Raw genomic sequence first — 16148 nt, 5'->3', positions numbered from 1 at the left:
TATTTCTCTTCCTTTTACAGGGTGCTCGCAATCTTAATCCAATTCCCTACCATGCGGAGTATATGGGCCATAAACTCCACATGGACCAAAATGAGAAGCTCGGCATGTTCGGTGTCACACATGTTGTGGCAGTTGACGGCTACAGCAGCAAAATTGTTGCAAATGCCACCATGCCTGTGAAAAACAACCTCATAATTTATGAGCAAGTTTACAGGTGCGTCCTACACTATAATTGCAAAGTAATCTTATGTCATTATGTTTTGTATAGCCCATCACAATGAAAGTATGATCCAAGTATTTTATTTATTTCAGCGTAATGCATTTGACTCTGTGTACTTTATGTATGTGTCTTAATTGTATCAGATGTGCAGTGGGTGCAAATGGGATGTGGGACCAGGTCAGAGTTGACCATGGCAAGGAGTTCTATCTGTGCCTGTACATCCAGGAGATCCTTTCTAGGCACAGGTACAACCTCAGCAGGCAACCTTACCTGCAGACAACATCTTCAAGGGTAAGTCTTTCTATTAATACTCAAAAGGGAGACGAAAGGTAAAATCAAATTATATGGCCAAAGTCAAAACTGACAGAATCTTGGCCTTGTGTTGTTTCTTATTTGTTTCGTGGAGTGTAAAGATGGATTCTGAAGCAGCAGAATATGTCAGGATTTGTCCACAGCTTTGAACACACTATGTTATATAATATATAAAATATGTAGCAGTTACAACTAATTTTAAGCAGATTATCGCCGTCACTTCTTTTTCAAACATACTGCATCTTGTGTTCACAACAGAATCTTAGGGTGGAGCGGATTTGGCCTGAAGTCAACAACCGGGTGAACTACCCACTGAAGCAGGCCCTGGTGCACCTGACTGACCAAGAGGTCATAGACATGCAGGACAACACAGTGAAGTTCTGTGTGTCTAACCTGACCTGCCAACTCAGCCAGATTGGATTAGACAGGGTTGTGCAGTCATGGAATGCACATAGGATTCCAGGTATGCTTAAAATATATTGTGAATGAATCATGTCAGCCCAAAATAAACTTACTAATAATAATAAAATCCTATTTTTATTTGCTATTCTCTTTACCATTTAATATATATATGTGATATAAATGTCAAAATATGCTTTACAAAATAACCTTACTTTGGCTTAACATGTTTCCTTTACAAGGCAGAGGAATACCTAATGAGCTAGCTGCAGGAGGATGCCCTGCACTGATATCGGAGGACCTGCTACCCAGTGCTTCTGTTGCTGCTGATAAATATGAGCAGGAGTTTGGAAGCTCTCTCAGCAGAGAGGCAGCCTTTGGTGTGGACCCCTTTCAAACTGAGGAAGACAGGAGCCGGTCAGAACGGGACTTTGCAGTGGCCTACCCTGACATTTCCATTATTTTTGACAGTGTGGTCAACAATGACCATAGTGTTTTTAATGAAGCCCTTTTCTGCCTGCTGAATGCCACAGAGAGGAATGTGTGAAATGTTTTGATGGATGTGTGACTGGATGTGTGACTGCCTGTGTATGTTTGATGCTGTATGTGTTAATCTGCAAAGTTCTCACAGTGGAGTTCAGGAAAATTATTAAATAATACCTCTTGAAGGACACCACTTGTGTCTGCGAATGCTTTTGATTGTTCTTGAAAAGATACTTTTCGTTGCTGTAGTTATCTTAATTTAACTGAACAGTTGCAAAATGTATATTTGTCCATCTACATGTGAATACCTCTTTATATCCAAACAAAATAGTATCTAGAATTAAACACATAGAGAATGATTTTCAAAAATAACTACATTTTAATTGGAAAATAACAATTTAACATAACATTTTAACATTTCATATTTTATAACTTATTTGATTTAAAAAAGAATAAAACATAAAAATTAAAGGTACATTGATTATTAAAAGAACAGGAAAATTTGGTGGGAAAAAACAAAACAATTATGAAATGATGTTTTCCAGTGCAGCCAGTGCCTCATCCAGGCCTACCACTGCCTGCATGTTTTCCCCTATGAAGGGGCCTCTGCATTTCGGGCAGTAGCTGTGGCTCTCCTGCCACTGCTCCATGCAGCTGCTGCAGCCCAGGATGCTTCTGCAGCAGCTCGCAAACATGGGCTTCTTCATAGGATCTGCATCGTACATAGATAATGTTTATATTAGTGACTTTAAGGAGGCTTTTAGACTTTTTTGAAGAACACTTTTTTTTATTAAACTTTCATGGTAAATAATAAAAACATATTACAAACCTCGACATATAATGCAAGAAAATGCTGCCTTAACAGCTGCAGTCTGGCTGTCACTCAGGCTCAGAGTGGTCCTGTGATTTGCCTGTGCAAAATTAGCCAGGTCTTTTAAGGTGTCTGAGATGTCCTTTAGACCCTGGGAAGCCAGGATGACTTCCTCTATTTGGTCAACGACCAAAGGGAGGTCTGTGTCCTCATGTTGACTGAAACATATAAAGAACATATTGTTAAGTGTGTATTAACTGGGATTCCACAATATGTTTTACATATTAGGGGAGGATAGTTGTACTGTATGTGTATTGTTTTATCATAGACAGTTTAACTACCTTTCTCTCCTTCGTTTCCCCCCACGGGGTCTTAGCATGTGTGCCTGGGGAACAGCAAAGACCTTCCTGGCGTGTTGCTTCCAGAAAGCAGATCCTGTATTGTAGATGTTTTAGATTAGTGTCAAACACACACAGAGCAATTGTGGTAAAAAAAAAAAGACAATTTGAAAAGACAGAGTTCTAGACATGATACATTGATAACACTATAACAAGTACAAGGGTGTGAGACAGTCTAACAGGTGTATATAATGATTGACTTGACTGTACCTCTGGTTCCCTCACAGTCCAGGATCTCATTCCCATGGCTGTCGACTATGACCATGGGCTCGTCTTCGCCCAGAGCCTCCACCACCTTGTCCCTTATGCTGCTCACACTGGCTTCAAACTCTGTGAACCTGACGGCCACTGTACACTTAGTCTCTGGCCTTCCGTTCACTAAGTCCGCGATCAAGACATTTCTGAGTATAAACACAAGATATATACGTTATAGATATTTAAACACAAAATGTATTAAGTTGTATAGACAAACAAAAATGTTCAGTGTACTTGTACTAACCTTGTATTGAGCTTGGGACCCACAGCTCTTGGAGCAGGAACAGGCATAGCTCCTGAGGCAACGGGGAGAGCACTGCTGGATGGGCGTCGAAAGGCAAAGCGCGCAGCAGGGTTTTGACCCTGCCAGCTAGAGCCTTCTTCAGCAGTGCTCTCCCCGTGTACCTCATAGTGTCCCCCGTCTTGGAGGTCGCCAAGAGCAAACGCTCCCTCTGGCCCAGGGAGTATCCCCTGGTTTCTGTCGTCGGTCAAATAGATGGAATGTGGACGGACCTAAAAATAAACATTTTTGATACAACTTTATTTGAAGGGACATGCATAAGATGACAGAATAGAAATAATGAGAATGACAAAACCATGACATGAAACCTGTCATGAACATGAAGCAGTGTTTATAGAGCAGTGTTAAGTGTTGTGTGTTTTAATAATTGTTTATATAACAAATCATTTAACATAAGTGACTGAATTCATACAGTCTACGTTGTCATTATAAGACAGCATGACCTGTCATGTAACATTTCACATAGTTGGCCTTACTATCAAACTTAAAGAAATTATTGAGCTTCATGTATACATTCATTAATAATAAAAACATTCATCATAATGAATAAAAACCACAATAAATACTACAAACCAATAACAACATATTAACCATATGTGGTTGGTTTTGAGAATGGCTGTCATGAGACTAGAACATTATAATTGTGTCATCAATAGGATTATGTGATATCATAGCCAATGCATGTAGCCTAGGCTATATTGTACAATATGATCTTGTTATTTAGATGTTGTTTTAATGTTTTATGACCAGTTTGACCAAGCTTTGAGCTTGTGTATTGACGGAAAGCTTACTCATTTCTAACATAGACTGTGGATATGTTTCTAATGAAGTACTGCTGTTATAACTGTAGATGGCGTTAGCTGATATTCTCCGCTCGGCTCGCTGTGCAGTCAATGTGTAACTGTAGATGGCGCTAACGTACAATGTTCATACACAGTATATAAGGTCAGAACGGCTCACCTGGAAAATCATTGACAGCTTGGCTACGGAGAGATCATCTGCCCGGAGGTTCAGCCGTCGGCTCTCGCGGAAAATTACGAAGCTGGCCATTGTGTTGAAAGAGAAAGACATGGAACGTATAGGCCTACGTCTATATATGTATTTTTTTTCAAATCGCGCGCCCTTTTCCCAGCATTCATTGCGGTTTAATACGAAAATCTAAATAACACAAAAACAAAACAAGCAACTGGATTATTCCGTTTTCCCGTTTTGATTTTTAAATCAATAAAATGCCGTTAATTTGTTTATTCCTTATTCCCTTTTTCCGATTTGAAACCAAATCAGAAAAACCAAAAAAGAACTCTGTTATTTGGTTTTTCTGATTTGGTTTTAAATCGGAATGTTCAAAGAACGAACCATACACGGATTAAACAGGACCCAAACCGAATTTTTCCAGGGTGAAAAACAAATAATTCCATTCTACTCTATCAAATGCTTTTTCAGCATCCATAGAAGCGAGGCATTCTGATTCAGTATTTCTGGGGGAATATAAAATGTTCATTAGCCGGCTGGTATTATAAAATAATTGGCGTCCCTTTATAAACCCAGTTTGGTCAGGAGATATGATAGACGGAAGAGCATCCTCCAATCTATGGGCGAGAATTTTAGCAAGTATCTTCACATCCGTATTTAATAGTGAAATTGGTCGGTATGATGCACAATCTAGAGGGTCTTTATCCTTTTTTAACAACAAGGAAATACAGGCCTGGTAGAACGAAGGCGGGAGTTTACCTGAGTCAAATGAGTCTGAGAGTACTGAACATAAAAAAAGGCGATAATTCGGCTGAAAATTTCTTAAAAAAGTCAGATGGAAGTCCGTCTGGACCAGGAGATTTGCCTGATTGCATAGATGTTATTGCTGCAAAAATTTCTTTCTGAGTAATAGGTGCCTCAAGGCTATGTCTCAGGTCCTGAGAAAGGGAAGGCATGTTCAGGCCACTGAAAAAGGTTTCCATCACCGTTGCGTCTACTGTACAATCAGAACTATACAAATTTGAATAGAATGTTTTGAACTTTTCATTTATCAATTTCTGATCTGATGTTGTACACCCACTTTCTGTCCGTATTCCAGGGATGAGTTGCTTCGCTCTAAATCCGCGTAGTTGATTGGCCAAGAGTTTGCCAATCTTGTCACCATGTTCGTAAAAAGTACTTCTGCTCCTAAGCAACTGGCCAGCAACCTGACGAGTGGAAAGAAGGTTGAATTCTGTCTGAAGTTTTAAACGTTCTTTGTAAAGTTCAGGGGCCTCATTTATAAAGCTTTGCGTGGGATTCACGTGGAAGCTGGCGTACGGAAGAAATGTAGGATGTACGTGCGAACAAAAATATTCGGATTTATAAAACAGTGCGCACTCACGTCCTACGCCTGTTTCCCTTTATAAATCACAATCAACTCTAAATGTGGCGCAGCCTTTGCGGGCTTCACGTACCGCCCATATTTACCCATACATAGTCATCGACACGCCCGAATTAATATCATTTACTGAGTGCATGAAGGCGGTAGTGGCAATCGCCGACTGAAAGGGAAATGGAAAAATAAACTCCACACGGTGTGGATCACTGCGGTCACCCCGAAGTACCCGTTGGAGAAGTGGCGAACAGGGAAAATATAGTTTGGTGGCAGTGTGAGCGTAAAGGCGATAGAGTGCAGCCTGTGGCGATCTCTGTGAACGCTGTGGCCGAAATAAAAAGAAGTGATCCGACATAAAAGTGGACGCAAACAAGTGCATATCCTCACACAACAGTGTTTGTGCCACGAGCGGGGGGCACCATGAGATACAGATTCGGAGAATTCATCCCGGGGCAGTGACGGGCGGCGGAGGGTTAATAATAAACTTCACAGTCCCTTTCAAAACACAATTGCGACGTGCTTAAACACAAAGAAAAACACATAGATAAAACGGACTAAAAGCCGTGAAAAAAATCACAGTAGCCTATGTGATGTACAGTAGGCTTATCATTAGTGTATGAAAAGGTGCACTCCTGTCTGCCTGACTGAGGCATCGAGAACAGCGTCAGTGTAAAAGTAATAGGCTGTATTCCACCTCAATATTATCAGAATTAATTCCACAACATGCAGATAGGTTATTCTTTAATAACTGCAGAGCTTATTCGAACGTTGCTATTTTGTTTTTATTTGCACTCATATGTCTCCTTTTGTAGGCTATTTAAGATCCTAATTCGTTTTGTTTTTGTTGGTATCACTCCATGGAAAAATCCGTGGAGGCATTTGTTCATTAGTTGTAAGAATGGCTTCATCCGTTTTGCAAAGGAACTCCCAATATATGATAGACCTACATGGCTTATAATAGGCCTATCTGGATACATTTTACACAAACACATTCGTTCTCGCACTTCATACATGTGCCGACGGAGTCGCCTTTTCTCCTTTCTCCACTTTCTGTGCGTACGCATGGGTCAGAGTTTGCGTGGAGGACCGCACATCTCCCGTCAAGTTTGGTTTTTATAAATCCCAATATTTGCTTAGAAATTGGCATGCGCCCTCTTCTGGGCGTACGCAACGTTTATAAATGAGGCCCCAGATGAAGGTGAGTTAGCATATTGTCTGTCTATGTTCAGAATCTGATCAGCTATTTCAGTTTGTTTCTGTTTTGTACATTTATTTTTGTATGCTGCAAATTATATAATTTCACCTCTCAAATTTTTCAGAGCTTCCCAAATTGTTGCATTGGACACATCAGGTGTTTTATTTATACTCAAAAAAGTTTTAATATGTGTAGAGATGTGTGAAATAAAACTCATCTGTGAGCAACAATGGATCCAGTCTCCACTGCCTTCTTGTGTACTCAACGTCAGAGAAAGCCAGTTGAAGGAGCAGAGGAGCGTGATCTGAGATCACAATACTTTCATAACTACATGACTTTAGGTCTGACATCAATGAATTATCAACAAAAAAATAATCAATTCGGGTGTACGTGTGGTGGACATGTGAAAATAATTAATATTCTCTTCCTGTGGGGTATAAAAACCTGTAAGGATCAGTATTGAACAATTATTAAATATTAAACAAATTAGTTCTGCACTTTTACTTCCTGTTTCGAACTATTTGGCGGGAAAATTCAAAAAAGTGGAGGGGTTGACAATTTGATTTTGCTCATAACTCCCCAACCAAACATCGCACATTAACAAACTTGACATCCACTTGTTTGGTACATTGAGCTGCATCATTCTATCTGACGCAGTTTTGCGAATGTCATCCATAGGGGGCGCCAAAACGCAAATAAAACGCGTTTGGGGCTATAACTTCCACACCAAAAGTCTGACAGTCAAAAACTTTACATCCACAGATGCCCACAAGTCAGCTGCATCTTTTGAGATAGGCCACGCCCATTTGCGTATACATCAGGACGTTATTACGTCATCGAGAGCAGGTTCGCGAAACCACGCCCCTTTTTAGGGGAAAACAAACTCTGTAACAAATAGACGTTGTATGGTGGTGGCAGCTGTGACAGCGCTGACATTTAATATCTAAGATGCCAAAAAGTTGTTGTGTTGCCGGTTGCTCAAACAACCAAGCGAAAAACATCGGTATGCGTTTTGTTCCCTTACCATGTCGCCAAAAATACCCAGAAAGAAGGGCTTTATGGCTACAAGCAATACGACGGGAGGACAACGCCGGGAAGCTTTGGGACCCGGCATCTCCCCACACATATGTTTGTGGGGCACACTTTATATCAGGTAAGGAGGACTAAATTAGTGAAGGCTAGTTCATTATTGATTAACAATAATTAACGTTATGTATGCTAAAGATGGCTGTTTATAGGCCTATAGGCTATCCGCTTCGCTGAGCCAACTGACAGCCCGTTGCCATGTTAAGTTAGCAACGGGCTGTCAATTAATTTGATATTTTAGCTTAAATATCCCCTCAGGCAGTAGGCCTAGGCTATCAGTTACAAATGGTAACTTATTAGTCCCCCAATAAGTCTTTAGGCTATTTCAATGTCCGTTTTTTTCCGTCGGCCTACTGCAGTCTTTCTTTGTAGGCCTAGAGCATTATAGTTAATCAAATTTGATATGTTGTGTTTTCAGGTTTCCATGTGAATGACGAGGTGCACCCAGATTACGTGCCGTCCCTTTTCCCACACCGTAAAGAAACCATCATGTCTGTGACCAAGAAAATGGACAGATTTCATAATGCCAGGAAGCGACAATCATGTGTAATACAATCAATATCAAAAACAAAGTTATCACGTAAATCTAATGAATTCAGGGCCCCTGCTTTGCCGGCCCCTGCTTTGCCTGCGACGGATGTTCCATGTACTACAGATGAAGCTGTTGGTTTTCAAAGACCATTAGGAGAGAGTGAGAGGGCTTTGATTTTATCAGAAATGGATCAGCTACGAAAAGAACGAGATGAAGCTAGAAGAGAGAGAGACGCCGTTGAACATTTTTCAAGGGAGCGCTTATGTGCTAATGCAGTAAGGGAGAATGATGCTGCATGCAGTGCAATGACGGGCCTCACCTGGGCAGTTTTCTCATGCCTGCATAAATTCATATCCCAGTTCATTAAGCCAAGGAGGGTTTTCAAGATGTCAACAGAAGACCAACTTTTCCTGACTCTTTTGAAACTCAGGCAAAATCCATCAATAGCCCTCTTATGCCAAGTCTTAACAATTAGTAAATCGACAGTGCATGACATCATAACACGGTGGGTGGATATGATGTACGCAAAAATAACATTTCTTCTCAACTGGCCTGATCGAGAATGCATCACATGTACTATGCCACCAGACATGCATGCAAAATTTCCACGACTCACGTCTATTATAGACTGCTTTGAAATTCGCATTGAATATTCAAGGACCCTAAAGGCAAGGTAAGTGTTTAGCATTGACTGGCATTAAGTCAACTGAAACACTTTGTTTTATGTTTGGTTTTATTATTCAAAAGCTAAAAAGGGTAAACTTGTTTCATCTCATTCACAGAGCAAAGACTTACTCTCACTACAAAAAATGGACAACTGTGAAGTATTTCATTTCATGTAGCCCAGCTGGAAGCATCACTTTCTTATCCAAAGGGTGGGGAGGCAGAGCGTCTGATGTGAAAATCGTCAGAGAATCGGGATTCATATCCCCACAGTTCCACCAACCTGGCGACCAGGTAGTGTAAATATTGATATCTACAGATAATGATCTCTTTGATTGTGCTGTTCAAAATGTGATGATTGTGCTGTTCATAATGTGTTACACGTCAATGGTTAAAAAGTTACTAATGCTCTGATTAGTGTATGAGAATATGGATATTTCGTATGAGAGTAATTTCAATACTTAGATGTTTGCTTCAGATTTCAAGCAGTATTGTCACCACTGCACAAAAAATGTAATGATTATGTTTATTCATGTGTTCCAGATCTTAGCTGATCGGGGGTTTACCCTTCAGGAGGACTTCGCTGTGTTAGGTGTCAGTCTAATCACACCAGCATTCACCAAAGGGAGGAAGCAGCTGTCGGGTAGAGAGGTTGAAGAATCCAGGGTGAAATCCAATGTTCGAATACACATTGGTAAGATTATAATATTAATTTCACTAGCATTATTGATTTTATTACTATACAAATTAATTTTCTTCTCATTGTACATTGACCAAATAAAGAACCCATTTACCAAGTAAAATGTTCATAAATAATAAGGAAACAAACTGACATCATTTCAGTAAAAAGTCTCAGTTTAATAAAATATTAAACAGAAATACATTCCAATGAAAATTAGAAAAGTTCTAGATATACTATATTAAAAAATAAAATTATTTAATTCATGTCCTATTACTTTAAAAATCTTGCACTTTTTGTTGTAGAGCGAGTGATCGGAGTCTTGAAAAACAGGTTCCACATCCTGGATGGCCCACTTCTAGTGCAGTTTGTTAAGTCCCTTCGGGATGAAAAATTAAGCACAGAAGAGGCAACAGTTGACAAAATTGTTCATGTATGTGCAGCCTTAGTGAACTTGTCATCAAGTGTTGTCTCTCCCAATTCTCACTAGGCCCTTTCACTTCATCTCCCTGAGTAATGTACCTGTATATTCTTTAAACTCTCCCTGTTACTTGTATGTCTGCAGATTCTGTTCCCATCTCCTGTAAAATACAACAAAATCATTGTTGTAAATCAATCAAAGTTGTGTATATTGTTTGTAGCAGAGCTTCAATTCATTGTATATATTGCTCATTGTTGTAAATAAAAATTCACTTTTTACATACAACTCTCTGTTTGGTTGTTGATTTTGGGGTTTAGAGTTGGGACAGTCACAACTTAAATGTTTAACATGATTAAAATTGTAAGTTTTATTACCTCAACCTCTTGGTCAACCCTTGTGTGCAAAGTTCCAGTCAACCGAGGATATACATGTTTTGCCCAGAACCTGCTAATGGTATCAACTGTGCTCTCAATGAAATCCTCATTTCGTGGGACTCGAAAGATGGTGCTTTGCTGCGGGGTCCAGGTTATAAAATCAGCAAAGCCTGCACAACATGCAAACATCTGCATTTGAACCTGTAAGACATTGATTTTGAAAGAAAAATCCAGTGTTAGGACTTATAACTTTATCTAAAAGGAAAAGACTGGGTATGGCTGGGTATATGGCCCAAAGCAATAAAAGAATGGGTTCATGCAGTATGAATGTACTTAAAAATTAACTCTAGTTGATTTTGTTTATTTGAATTAATGGATTTGACATCAGCTTGATCTCCAGGTATGCGATGACATGAATGTACACTGAACACGATTGTACCTGAGTATAGTAGGCATGGTTCGTCTTCAAGGAGAACAGGGTGTCCAGATGTCCTCTCTCCTCCTCCGGCCAGTTGGTCGAATTATTTTTTGCCCATTTATAAGGACACTTTGCCTCAATTACTCCTTTTCCACAACAGTCGCATGAAACATATGCGTCACATGTCACCCCAATGTATGGCTTTGCCTTTGAAATTCTAAATCCAGCTATATTGACATGTAAATTTGTGTGTTTTAAAAATATCCTCAGAAATCATGATTTTAGAAGAGATGTTGATTTGTTCAGTGCACAGGCCGAGAGCATACTTTTATGTATTTATCGCATCTTTTTCATGATTTTTGCCCCACTCGAGGGATGGGATTTGTAGTGGATTATGAGCATGATTACAGATTTCATTGATTAGTGATTTTGATGGTATTTTCATTGACGTGTGTGTAACTTTATGAGCAATAGAGCCTGTAATCCGCCCCACCCGATGCAAATGCCATGCTTTACAGGCTGCTTGGCCTGTGGTTTCCTTCTCTACCTGGGAGACTTGTTCTTCAGTAAAGGACTCCAGCTTCTCATACCAGGGTTTGGGGACAAAAGACTTATAATGATGTCTGAATGTGCTGAGGCAGATGGGAAGCTCATTGGTCTTGGACAACATTTGTAGAAACTGTTTCTTCTGTGGGCTTGACGCTTTTGGAACGGGTCTTCGGTTCCTTCGACCTACTAATTTTTTGGCCTTTTCACTATAAAATGTAATATCTTTTATCATAGATGGTTCAATTGTCCTAATAGAAACTCCATTCCAGGCACAGGCAACACTTGTACATGCCATTCTGGTGTATCCCAGGCGGACACATGCTTCCATTTTAAATAGGACGGCAGCAACATGAGAGCATGTTTCACCAAGTCTGTTAAAAAAAAATTAAGAAAATTTTGATTTAGATTAGGCTACTTATTTTCATTCATCATGACTGACTGATTGATTGATTTTTTGATTGACCATGGGACGTGTGTGCTTGTATGTTTGAGTGATCCAGGGTGTTGGAGCTTACCCTGCCATGCAGTCACAATGTGCTGCTAAGACTTTCCCATCATTCTTGAGAGCAACCCAGGTGTTATGTGGTTTCTCTGTGACTCGGTAGGATGGCTTGACCTGGGCCTTAAAGACTGTGCATTCTGATCCTTCAGGCTTTACATGAAAAATTATTTGCACCCATCCATCAGTGAAGAACTTGTGTGCTTCAAGGGCCTTGTAGTTCCTCATTTTATTTGCTGTATAAATTCCTATATTAAAATTGAGAAATGAACAGAAAAAATAATAGTAATTTCACAGTAACTGTAAGTAGCCTAAACTGTTCATCTTGAGCTAAACAGTCCGCTGTGGAAGTAATAAAGCCCGTGTTCATTGCTGCAACCAACCCACGCCTCACTGTGTGTGCTTCGGCTTTAGCTGTGAAGGTAACAATATGATAGGTCATAACACGAACTAGGAAAAAGTGGCTACAAAGTAGCCTAGTTATGTTTCCACTCCTGTGTTTTGTTAACAGTGCCGTGAAGCCCATTTTAACGGTTGGACCGTTAAACGGACATGCTAGTTAGGATAGTTGTGTCTGATTAGGCTAATACACGACAGAGAGGGACTAAAAAGTAAAATACTTCACTACTAATTAATAATCATCTTACCTGGAGACTCTACAAGATAATAATAAATGTCAGGATATGACAAATCCGGCCACTGGGTGGGGTCATTGCTCCAACTTGACGCTGGGAGGCTGAACGGACATCGTTTTGTATCAATTAAATTGATCTTTTCCAGATATCGATCCCTTTCTCTTGCTGGTAGGCTTGAAATATAAGAATTGGACATCATGTCCATGTAAAAAAAAATACAGATTTGCCTTCTGAATATAGTTTTTCAAGTACGTTTTAAAGAGCTATTTAACATTAGAGTCAATGGCAGGTTCGGTTTGTTTTCCCCTAAAAGGGGGCGTGGCCTCGTTAGAACGCCGATTGCCGTCCTGATGTATGGGATTTTTTTTCGCTACATCGCAAAAACTGTGTCAGTCACCAAAACACACACCTCCTACAGTTTTTGCCCGATTTGGACGAAAACAAAAGCATTATGCTCTATGGACTCCCACGAACAAAAGTTGAGTAAATAATTTCTCTACGACCGCCGGAAGACCAAACGGTAGCGCTTTAAAGATTTGCACATTAGCTACCTTGTACCAAACTGCTCCTAAATCCAAAACGATTCATCCTATTGACACCAAACTTCACACATGTTTGTCCTATGGTTGGTTCTACTTTTTCCTTAAATTGCTCCAAAAGAGGGCGCCAACAACACACTTGAGCATCTTTCTCTGCCATTTTTTCGCCTTTTGGTCTATAACTCCCGAACCGAACATCCCACATTCAAAAACTTTACATCCCCGGATTCCGGGAAGCGAGGGGCCGGCGCCGCGGACGACGACGCCCGATCCCGAGTCGCACGGGACGGCTTGGCCCCCGTCCACAACTGCTTGCAGTTCTAGTTATTATTGTTGTTTCTTGATTTGTTTGATGTGTCCTACTAGTTTTTTGTATAATTTTTTTATTTATTTAACGTAGACGAAATAAAAGAATAAACATTATTTATTTGTACAAAGTAAATAATAAGAAATTAACACTTTCCTAGATTCGGAATGTTCCAAAGGGTGGAAGGGGGAGAACCAACCAGGAATCGCAGGAGAAGAAGAGGGAGGAGACAGGTGACCGTAAAGGTCTCTGTTTTGAAACAGGACATATGTGTCCTACTAGTTTTTTGTATAATTTTTTTATTTATTTAACGTAGATGAAATAAAAGAATAAACATTATTTATTTGTACAAAGTAAATAATAAGAAATTAACACTTTCCTAGATTCGGAATGTTCCAAAGGGTGGAAGGGGGAGTACCAACCAGGAATCGCAGGAGAAGAAGAGGGAGGAGACAGGTGACCGTAAAGGTCTCTGTTTTGAAACAGGACATATGTGTCCTACTAGTTTTTTGTATAATTTTTTTATTTATTTAACGTAGACGAAATAAAAGAATAAACATTATTTATTCGTACAAAGTAAATAATAAGAAATTAACACTTTCCTAGATTCGGAATGTTCCAAAGGGTGGAAGGGGGAGGACCCACCAGGAATCGCAGGAGAAGAAGAGGGAGGAGACAGGTGACCGTAAAGGTCTCTGTTTTGAAACAGGACATTTCAGTCTACCGGAGTCACCAGGGTCAGTGGCTGTGATTTAAGCATAGACATGTCCAACATAGACATGACCACGTCATCCGCTTAATTATATTGCTTATATGCTTATTTTTTCTGTTTCTACCCAACTGTATTGTACTGCATAATGTAATTTTAAATTGGTAATATCTCAACATGTTACATCTATACAACTGAAGGCTTGAAAAGGCCACATTACCAGTTATTTTCGACATAATCACATAGCATATATTAATTTAAGATAATTGTTGATTTGATGATATCATTGTAGTACACATGTACAATTATATTCTACCAAAGAAAGTGGCCATAGTAAGTACTACAAATCATAAATATTTTCATGTTTTTTTAGAGATCTTAGCAACCTGCGAAGTGGTGGTGGAGGAGAACCTGACTCACCTGGGGCCTATCCGAAAACTTTTTTTTGCATAGGAAATTTCCTTTCCTATCGAGATGACCCGGAAGTGCTCGGCAGATAGGTGATCCGAATAACCAAAATGCTTAGGAAAGGAGCCTCGATTCATCCTTTAACCCTCCTTTAGCATAGGTTACTCCAGGGGCCTATCCGAAAACTCTTTTTTGCATAGGAAATTTCCTTTCCTATCGAGATGACCCGGAAGTGCTCGGCAGATAGGTGAATCCGAATAACCAAAATGCATAGGAAAGGAGCCTCGATTCATCCTTTAACCCTCCTTTAGCATAGGTTACTCCTGACCAACCTTTGCTAAAGGAACGTAGATAGTGGTATCCCATAATCCTTTACGGCGTCAAGATTTAAAGCAACAGGCCACCGCCGGAGTTTACCGACTCTACACGAATACAAACGAGAGGTAAAACAGAAGAGGGGAGAGGAGAAGAGAAGAGAGGAAGATTTAACTCGGCTAAAACAAAATACCCCCCTCCCCTCTCCCCCATTAAGATAATAAAGAACTCATAAAAGACCAACATCATAATAGTTATTTTCGTAGCACATAATTTACACCATAAGAAAAGAAAATACCAACTTCACATTTAATGAAGTTACTGGGGGCAGTTCATTTCAACATCAACATAAGTGTAGCCTCTTTTTATTCCACATGTGAATTGGGATATGGGAGTGATTCTCACTCTGTTGGCGACAACCTGATTAAAATCAATATGAAAAGAATGCATGGATCAAACGAGCGCTTGTTGTAGTCCATTTTCGGAGAATAGTGTAGTTTCATGCTAGACTCACGTCAGCAATACTCGCCGTCGCGCAATGACGTCGGTTAGGAAAAGTGGAGTCGAATTCATTTGAAACAGCGCTGTCCTTTCCTATGTTCGATAGGAAGCACCTTTCATCTCTCCTTAACCCCGATGACGTTTAGGGGTTAAGGCATAGGAAAGGAGGCTTATAGGTTAGGAGATTGGACTTTTCGGATAGGCCCCAGGCTAACCTATGCTAAAGGAAAGGAGATAGTGGTATCCCATAATCCTTTACGGCGGCAAGATTTAAAGCAACAGGCCACCGCCGGAGTTTACCGACTCTACACGAATACGAACGAGAGGTAAAACAGAAGAGAGGAAGATTTAACTCGGCTAAAACAAAATACTCCCCCCCCCCCCCACACACACACACAGGCTAAAGATAATAAAGAACTCATAAAAGACCAACATCATAATAGTTATTTTCGTAGCACATAATTTACACCATAAGAAAATAAAATACCAACTTCACATTTAATGAAGTTACTGGGGGCAGTTCATTTCAACATCAACACAAGTGTAGCCTCTTTTTATTCCACATGTGAATTGGGATATATGGGAGTGATTCTCACTCTGTTGGCGACAACCTGATTAAAATCAATATGAAAAGAACGCATGGATCAAACGAGCGCTTGTTGTAGTCCATTTTCGGAGAATAGTGAAGTTTCACGCTAGTGACTCACGTCAGCAATACTCGCCGTCGCGCAATGACGTCGGTTAGGAAAAGTGGAGTCGAATTAATTTGAAACAGGACTGTCCTTTCCT

Source organism: Ammodytes marinus (assembly GCF_949987685.1).
Source record: "Ammodytes marinus genome assembly, chromosome: 21".
NCBI lineage: Eukaryota > Metazoa > Chordata > Actinopteri > Uranoscopiformes > Ammodytidae > Ammodytes > Ammodytes marinus.
This window is presented reverse-complemented; position numbering follows the sequence as displayed.